General features: G+C 41.1%; 1 long non-coding RNA gene across 3 annotated transcripts in view; it reads right to left on the bottom strand.

Annotated features, from left to right (window-relative positions):
* LOC137621107 (uncharacterized) overlaps window positions 1-8,388 on the bottom strand; it is a 31,492-nt gene extending 23,104 nt beyond the window's left edge. For 2 of the 3 annotated variants that reach the window (XR_011040123.1, XR_011040125.1), the window contains exons 1-2: window positions 8,099-8,232; window positions 6,122-6,226 (exon numbers count right to left, since the gene is read on the bottom strand). This is a non-coding gene — a long non-coding RNA (uncharacterized lncRNA). The other variant, XR_011040124.1, reaches the window with a different exon arrangement.
* Between the last annotated feature and the right edge of the window lie 1,721 nt (window positions 8,389-10,109).

Below are 10,109 nucleotides of genomic sequence, written 5' to 3' on the forward strand. Positions count from 1 at the left end.
CGAACGTCTGCTTTGTGACAAAGACATTCAGAGCACTGACGTCTAGCACCGGTCTCCACCCTCCTGTCTTCTTTACCACTAAGAAGAGACGGTTGTAGAAGCCCGGGGATTGATGGTCCCGGACTTTGACTACCGCTCCCTTTTCTAGTAAGAGAGACACCTCTTGCTTCAAAGCTAGTCTCTTATCCTCCTCTCTGTACCTGGGAGAGAGGTCGATGGGAGACGTTGCTAGAGGGGGCTTGCGCATAAACGGGATCTTGTACCCTTCTCTGAGCAACTTCACAGATTGTGCATCTGCGCCCCTGTTCTCCCAGGACTGCCAGTAGTTCTTGAGTCTGGCTCCCACTGCTGTCTGAAGAAGGTGGCAGTCAGACTCTGCCTTTAAAGGACTTGGTACCTTTCTTCTTAATCCCACGTCTCCCTTCGGCACGAGCACCTCCTCTGCTGGAGGCTCTGCCACGAAAGGGCGGAATAAATCTGGACGCTGGAGTGTCCATCCTGGGTCTAGACACGGTAGGCAAAGGGGTGGCTTTGCGGGCAGATGACGCAACCAGGTCATGCGTGTCTTTTTGAATCAAGGAGGCAGCAATCTCCTTGATCAACTCCTCTGGGAAAAGGCACTTTGAGAGAGGAGCAAACATAAGCTCCGATCTCTGACATTGAGTTACTCCAGCTGACAAGAAGGAGCAAAGGTTTTCCCGTTTCTTGAGGACCCCGGAAACGAACGAAGCCGCAAGCTCACTGGAACCGTCCCGTATGGCCTTGTCCATGCAGGACATAATGAGCATGGAAGTTTCCTTGTCAGAAGGGGAGGTCTTCCTGCTCAACGCTCCCAAACACCAATCCAAAAAGTTAAAAACCTCGAAGGCTCTGAACACTCCTTTCATCAGATGGTCTAAGTCTGAAGGAGTCCAACAAATCTTGGAGCGTCTCATGGCTAGCCTGCGGGGAGAGTCTACTAGACTTGAGAAGTCGCCCTGGGCAGAGGCAGGAACTCCCAAGCCGAGAACTTCTCCCGTGGCATACCAGACGCTCGATCTGGAAGCGAGTTTCGCAGGGGGAAACAAGAATGCTGTCTTCCCAAGGTGCTTTTTGGACTGCATCCAATCTCCCAACACTCTTAAAGCTCTCTTAGACGAGCGGGCGAGGACGAGCTTCGTAAAGGCAGGCGCGGATGACTGCGTGCCTAAAGCGAACTCAGATGGAGGAGAGCGTGGGGCTGCAGAAACAAACTGATCAGGATACATCTCCTTGAACAGTGCAAGAACTTTCCTAAAGTCCAAGGAGGGAGGCGTGGTCTTGGGTTCGTCGATGTCCGTATGCGGGTCGTCAAAGTGTGCAGCGTCGTCATCATCAGAGAGTCCATCGTCTGAATACTGAGGAGGAAGCGGCAAAGGAGTAGGAATTGGCTGGTCAGCTGAGTCCGGCAGCACGGGTGCATGCGTGACTGCACTGGACGCAACGTCATAGAACTGTTGGCCAGTCTGTGAGCTGGCAACAACCATAGCAGCGCGGGGGCGCAAAGCGTCTACTCCTGACTGTCTAGTCTGCTGTGGGCGAGTAGCGGTAACCACACTGGGTTGCGGAGGTTGACGCACCGCGTCAAAACAAAACAACTTAGGTTGTTGTTGTAACTCGCGAACGTCAACGGAGGGTTCCGTGCGTCGCTGAACGTCAACATGCGGCTGGCAGGGTACACTGCGCATGGGTGGCGGGACTCTCACAGCTGAAGTGCGGGAGAAGGTAGCCTCAGCGTCCACTGGACGCACAACCGTGGTTGGTTGTAGGCTAACGGGTGGTGCAGCGTCAACCTTCTCCGCACGAAAGTCCTGCATTAATGACGTTAACTGCGTCTGCATGGTCTGCAGCAAAGACCACTTAGGGTCTACAGTAGCAGGTGCGGCAACAGACGGTGTTACTGCCTGTTGCGGTACCGCTTTGCCTCTCTTAGGAGGTGTGCAGTCATCGGAAGACTGCAGCGAGTCCGAACTGACCCAGTGGCTACAGCTGGGCTGTTGGACTTGCGCGGAAGGGACCGACTTGCGTTTAAGAGGCCGTGAGACCTTGGTCCATTGTTTCTTCCGAGAAACATCTTCCGCAGACGAGGAATAAATGGGCTCTCTCGTCTCCTTGTGGGTGGGGCGATCTTGGTAAGATACGTCCGAAACCACGGAGGGAACGTCTGTCCGCTGATTAAAGCCTGTCGAACCCTTTGGTCGTACGACATTGCTTCTCCCCTGGGCTTGGGAGCTTGCAAGAGGTCCCGGACTGGGAGGACGACAGGCACGAACAGACGCACCCTCCAGCGCAACACTAACACTTTCCACAACACTACCACTCACTTTGTCACTACCCACTGCACTCTTACCCTTCAACTCCTTGACGTCTGCCATGAGTTGGTTACGGTCACTCGCCAATGACTCGACTCTCTCACCCAGAGCCTGGATGGCACGCATCATATCTGCCATCGAAGGTTGTTGAGTGCTAGAAGGGGGATCAGGAGCAACCACTACAGGGGAAGGAATAGGTTGTGGGGCATGAGGAGAGGAAATATCAACGGAGCGAGATGAACTTCTCCTGACTCTATCTCTCTCTAGCCTACGTGAATATTTCAGGAATTCGAGAAAATCGAATTGCGAAAGCCCAACGCATTCCTCACATCGATCTTCCAATTGACAGGTTTTATCCCGACAATTGGAACAAACGGTGTGCGGATCGATAGAGGCCTTCGGAAGACGCCTTGAACAGTCCCTAGCACTACACTTTCTGTATTTAGGGACTTGAGAAGGGTCAGCCATCTTGAATTAGTCAAAGGGGAATTCAAAATCTATCCAAGTCGTCAACAAATAATCCAAAAATCAATAAAAGAATGCAAGGATGTATTGAAGATAACCTCTGCAAAGTGAAAGCTAATAACTAGAAATGTGTACTTCACCAAAATCTGTGAAAACCAATCCAGTAAGCAACAGCGAATTTAGTAGGTCTTGCCGGTGGCACGACAGAGAGAAAATTGGTTCTTTGTTTACATGGAGTACTAAGTACCTGCTCGACAGATGGCGCTGTTGATGTACACCCCCTCCTGCATAGCGATCGCTGGCGTATTTTGACCGTAGAGTTTTTCTGTCGGGCAGCAGAGCTGCAGCTTATATAATCACCGGCTAAGTTTAATATTGAAAAAATGATATTACAGTAAAAGCTTTTAGAAAATATGTTATTACAAATATTATTTACCGTATCTATATAAAATCATACAGTACATACTGTACGTAGCAAAGCAGGAAAACAATTTATGAGAGAGAGAGAGAGAGAGAGAGAGAGAGAGAGAGAGAGAGAGAGAGAGAGAGAGAGAGAGAGAGAGAGAGAGAGAGAGAGAGCGAGAGAGAGAGAGAGAGAGAGAGAGAGAGAGAGAGAGAGATTGTTTTACGTACGTAAATGTAAATTTTAAACAAAAAAAAATATGATAGGTTACAACATGTATACTCTTCAGACTTTTAAAACCTTCCCTTTAACTTAATGCATACAGAACTAAACTAAAACAGGCACAAATATTAAAATGTTAGAATATTAAAGTAAAAAATAAAGATTGTTACTGTACTCCCCACGAAAGAAGTTGAAGAAAAACTTGAATGATGATGGCGATGAATTTGCTGCACAGTAGAAATGATGATGATAAAGCTGATGATGTCTTCTATTGTGCAGCCAATGATAGTATTTTACGTCTCTTCAGACGGAGGTGTCTTTTCCTGGGACACCTCTTCAACTTCTTCAACTTCTTCCGAAGGCATACTAGCAGGAGGAACTGGCTCTTTTTTGCGAGGCTGGAAGAACATTGTGATCGGAAGTTGCTGCCGCTGCTTCTTTTTTCGCTCTGAGAGCATCCTGTAGGGAGTCATGTCTTCATCGATCTTGTTGCAGAATTGCATAGACCGAACCATATCCTCATCCAACTCTTGCAACATTTCTTTCACCTCCTTTATATGGTTGCAGACCTTGGCAAGCCGTTCTAATGTTAAGCCCGTTTCTTCAACATTTTCTTGGGTCTCTTCCTGTGTTTCGCTCTCTTCTTCACTGGCCGATTTCGTCAGGTCTTCTAGGTCTGCGTCAGTTAGCGGCTGGGAACGGCAGTCCAACAACTCATCGACGTCTTCAGTCGTCATGTCGCCAAACCCGTCACCTCCAATTATGGCAGCCAACTGCACAGATTTGCGTATTGCAGAGTGTTGGATTTCCGACGGAGTAAATCCCTCGCCTCGTATACAATCTGGGGCCACAACTTCTTCCAGCTCGCATTCACGGTTGCAGGTTTCATTTCTTGCAGTGCCTTCTGAATGTTCTGCAGGCACGTGGCTATGGTGTACTGCCGCCAATACGCCTTCAAATTAAAATCTTCATCTTCATCTTCTTAAAATTCTAATGGCTCGTCATTTCAGCTACGCCGAAAGTAATACCCTAAGTAAATAGCGTGGTTTGTATTTCAGTTACGGAACAACTGGGTAAAAGGCAAACAATCAGGGATGAACTGGGCACCACCCCTTGATTTTATACTGGGAAAGGGGACCCAGCAAGAACCTTGCTTCCTATATTCCCATGCCTTGAGCTTGCTAAATATAAGTAAAATATCAGAACATTAGGTGAAAGGGACAAATTGTTTCTACTGATAACAGGACACAGTGTGGGGGGAAAAAAATTATGATACTACGAAAAAAAAAAAAAAAATGGCTGAGAAGGGAACACAATGGTGAAAGGTTCTGGAATGAAATTCTGTCTTCATAAAAACAAGCACAAAATATTTATTTGTAAATGAAACAAAAAAAAAATCTATATTCCAGATATTTTCCGAACGCTATACCACTAACATCTACATGTTTTAGTACATGATAAACGCAACCGTGTGTATTGCCTGGGTAGTCCAAATATCTTACAACAACTCTAATCAACCAACTAAACGAAAATATAACACTGAAAATACTGTACTGCAATAATTTTCCCTAAAGCAATACTGTCCTTATCAATATCCAGTCTACCATTAGGCTGCAAAGTTACTTGAAAATTCTTAGCTTCTGAACAGTATGGCCGCATACGATGCTGTGCAGGTCTCTGTGGGCTTATAATAGCAATGTCTTGAAAATCTCCAATTGTAAACCTGCACTGTGATAAGGTTTCGTTGTCATCAAAACTTTTCTGACCAACAACAATAGTGTCTACATCTCTCATTCTTGGAAGGGGTTTTGATAATTCTGGAACGACCAGACTAAACTCGAACACAGTCCCTCTCTTCCTAACCCTTTTACCCCCAGGCTCTTTGGAAATTTCCAACCCTTAACCCCCAGTGGGTTATTTTTTTCCCAGCACATTTTGCAGTATATTTTTTTTTTAAATTGCTCTACTAGCCTCAATTTTTGTCATAGAGAGATCAGGTTGGTCTTATTCTCTTGGAATATGCCTGAATTTTCTCAAAAAATTATCAAAAACATTTTTTTGCAAGGACGTACCGGTACGTCCATGGGGGTAAAGGGGCGGGTTTTGTGAAACGTACCAGTACATACTTTGGGGGTAAAAGGGCTAACATCTGAATTCACTTCATTTTACACCCATGAAAATATATATATATATATATATATATATATATATATATATATACATATATATACATATATATACATATATATACATATATATACATATATATACATATATATATATATATATATATATATATATATATATATATATATATATATATATATATATATACACAATTTCTGAAGCTATTCACTTGCAACAGGAACAAGTGTCATTTTCGAAGAGAGCGGACCTTTTTCTATAAAAAAAAAAAAAGTATTTTCTTCTCTAGGTTAGATTACCCTGTAATACAGTACAATAATACCCAAATTATCTGGTATATCACTCGTAGAAATATCCCGAGTAGAAAGCTGTCATTAAGGTACTTCCATCAGGACGACATGGCTATCTCACCACAAATACGAATTTTCTACAAATAAGAATTTTCCAAGTCAAAATCCGTTATATCACCAATAATGAAGAGACCCAGTGGGTACCTGGCACTTAAGGTGGGGAAAATATACTGGGGAAAATGGAAAATAATAACGGGAAAACAAACCTTTTCTTCTCTACTGTATACGTAACACAGTTGTTCCTGTGGTTCCACGACCGAAGCCCCGGTTCCCACATGTGGCCAAAGGAAGGAAGGGGGTCCAACAGGTTGCTGTTGAAATAAGGATAAAATTCAGTGATAGCACATTGTTTCCTACAAAACAAACCATTTTCTGTTCAAAGTGTTATTCCATCCATATCGATAATTCTACCCTACGAATCAATATGCTCGATTCTTAGATTTACAGAAGCAATATTATAAAAAACTATACTTGCATATTCAATAGGTCTATTTTTACGTATTTACTCTTCTTTAAAAATCGAACTCCAAATGTTATGTCTAATATGGCAAACTATATTTAAGATTAAATAGTAATGATCATGAGCGGATGGTTACTAAACATCTTTGATTAAAGACACGTAAACCAATCAACATCAGTGAAATAACTAGTAGAAACATTGAGCTGGTATTTATGGGAAGAGCATATAGCGTATAGATTCAGACAATCCATATATTCCAAATTACGTTTTCTTTCTTATGAAGAACCCAAAAAGTCAAAATAATATTCCTCTCCCTATGAAAACTCATGGAATCAAGACATACAACTAGCCATAATTTTGTAAGAGGCAAACTAAAACACTCAAACATTCTTACTACCGCTACAGAGTTATGGGGTCCTTTGACTGGCCAGACAATACTTCATAGGACTCCTCTATCTAGTTATGGTTCTTTCCCTTTGCCTACACAGACACCAAATAGTCAGTCCTATTCTTAACAATCTCCTCTGTCCTCATACACCTGAAAACACTGAGATTGTCAAACAATTCTTCTTTACACAAGGGGTTAACTATTGCACTGTAATAATTCAGTGGCTACTTTCCTCTTGGTAAGGGTAGAAGAGACTCTTTAGCTATGTTAAGCAGCTCTTCTAGGAGGACACTCCAAAATCAAACCATTGTTCTCTAGTCTTGGGTAGTGGCATAGCCTCTGCATAATGGTTTTCCACTGCCTTGGGTTAGAGTTCTCGGAGCGTTTGTAGGGTGACAGCCAGATCCCGTAGAAAACGGGAATATTTTGAACTGTGGCCGTCGTTCTAAAAACGATTTTGGCTGGAGAAGCCGACTTAAAAAACCCACCTAACCTATGCTAAAAGCCGTATCCTTACCCAGGGGGGCTTCGCCCCCCCAAAACCACCCCCCCTTACACAACATATTTAAGATCCGTAGACCATTTCCAAACGTTTTTAATCTATACAAGATAACAGTCGGAGCGATAAGCAAATTAGGACGATTGGCCGTAGCGCTACAAACTACCCAAGTTCTCTTGCTTGAGGGCACACTCGGGCACACTGTTCTTCCAGGTTTCTCTTCCTATTGCTTTGTTCAAGGTTTTTATAGTTTTAATAGGAAATGTTTATTTTAATATTGTTACTATTCTTAAAATATTTTAGTTTCCCTTATTTCCTTTCCTCATTGTGCTTTCCTTGTTGGATCCCCTGGGCTTATAGCATCCTGCTTTTCCAACTAGGGTTGTAGCTTAAACAACAACAACGATAAATAATAATAATAATAATAATAATAATAATAAATAATAATAATAATAATAACAACAGCCTTCAACTAGCATAGATGAAATGGTTATATTCACAAGTGATAGTGATGCCAAACTAAAAAATGGTAGCTTCATATACAGTACGTCGAGACAGTATTAATCCGGCCACGTAAAACGGATTTTGATCGAAGCGAAAAATCTATTTTTGGGTGAGATAGCCATGACGTCCTGATGGAGTTAAATATACCCCCAGGAAGCTACTGAAGGAACCTTCCATCAGGACGTCATGGCTTGAGCCCAAAAATCCTTATTGATGAAAGAATCATCGTATGCACAGCTACAAATGTAGAGAACCCAGACCAATACTGGCGTAATAAACACTCATTACGTACCCCTAACAAATGCTAATAAGCACTACACACGTGCACTTGCCTTATGTAAAGTGATAACAAAATATATCACGGTTTTAGGACAATCACAACGTTAGACCGTCAAGGCCAAGAACTAAACTGATGACGTAACCAACTTACCAAGTGACAGACAAGGTAAGTCAGTGTACATTATTTTGCTACTTACGTCGCCGAATAATTTCCGCCAATCACGAACGACAGAATACATTTTTCTAAAGCAAAAATCGATTAAACGACCGTTGATTGGTTGGAAGCTAAAATAAGGATCTTCAAGGATGTAAAACAACTTTTGGTTGAAGACTAGTGACATCTGTTCACTGGTTACTCAACTATGCAAAGAAAACTGAACTAACTGGATAGTTTTGATATTTTGAGGCTAGGGATATGTAAACGATGCAGTCTAACTAAAAAATTGGAAATAAAAAAAGAAAAACATAAAATTAACTTTTTTGCCAAACTGGCAAGTGTCGAGTAGAGTACTATACATAATCTAGTGTCGACCTGGGAATATGTGCGTCAACATGGCTCAGTAGCATATCAGTGGTTCAACTGTTGCATCATGTATATATATATATATATATATATATATATATATATATATATATATATATATATATATATATATATATATATATATATATATATATATATATATATATATATATATATATATATATATACATGATGCAACAGTTGAACCACTATATATATATATATATATATATATATATATATATATATATATATATATATATATATATATATATATATATATATATATATATATATATTACTTGATAAACTACAACTCTAGTTGGAAAAGCAGGATGCTATAAGAGCGAGAATGATGAACAACAATTTAATTAAAGCCAATAATGCAGGGGCGTGCGGGGAGTATTATTATTATTATTATTATTGTTGTTGTTGTTGTTGTTACTTGCTAAACTACAACCCTGGTTGGAAAAGCAAAATGCTACAAGCCCAGGGGCTCCAACAGAGAAAATAGCGCAGCGAGGAAAGCAAACACAAATAAAATATTTTAAGAAAAGAAATAACATTGAAATAAATATCTATATAAACTATGAAATATTTAACAAAACATGAGGATGAGAAATAAGATAGAATAACTCCCATATTATCTAAAGTTTTTGAACGTCTTCTGGCAAAACGTCTTAATAGGTTTGCTGAAGGTAATCATCTATTCCCTAGTTTGCAATTTGGTTTTCGTAAAGGCCTTGGAGCATGTGATGCCCTTCTTACAATCTCCAATGCAGTACAGAAATCCCTTGATTGTGGTCGTGAAGTTCGTATGATTGGCCTTGATTTTAGTGCTGCCTTTGACCGTGTTAATCATGAGGCCCTTGTTTTCAAACTGAAACAGTTGGGAGTGGGTGGGTCGTTTCTTAGCATTATTATTGATTTTTTAAGTAGTAGATCTCAAAGAGTAGTTGTTGATGGGCACCATAGTGAATATAGGAATGTGATATCCGGTGTTCCACAGGGTAGTGTTCTTGGCCCATTACTTTTCATACTATATACACATGACATGTGGTTTGGCCTAGAAAATAAGCTTGTTGCATATGCAGATGATGCTACTCTCTTTGCATCAATTCCATCCCCTGAATGTAGACCTGGGGTTGGTGAATCCCTTAATAGAGATCTAGCTAAAATTAGTGCATGGTGCAAGTTATGGGGTATGAAGTTGAATCCTAACAAAACTCAAAGTATGATTGTAAGTAGGTCAAGGACGGTGGCTCCTCAACATCCGGATCTCAGTATTGATAATGTTTCCTTAAATTTGTATGACTCTTTCAAAATTTTAGGTGTGATTCTCGACAGCAAATTTACTTTTGAGAAACATATAAGGTCTGTGTCTTCTTCAATTGCACAAAAAATTGGCTTATTGAGAAAGTCTTTTAAGATATTCGGAGATCAATCTATTCTGAAGAAGTGTTTTAATTCTTTTATTCTACCTTGTTTTGAGTATTGTTCTCCTGTCTGGTCTTCAGCTGCTGATTCTCATCTTAATTTGT

The sequence above is a fragment of the Palaemon carinicauda genome, chromosome 27, assembly GCF_036898095.1.
Source record: "Palaemon carinicauda isolate YSFRI2023 chromosome 27, ASM3689809v2, whole genome shotgun sequence".
Classification (NCBI taxonomy): Eukaryota; Metazoa; Arthropoda; class Malacostraca; order Decapoda; family Palaemonidae; genus Palaemon; species Palaemon carinicauda.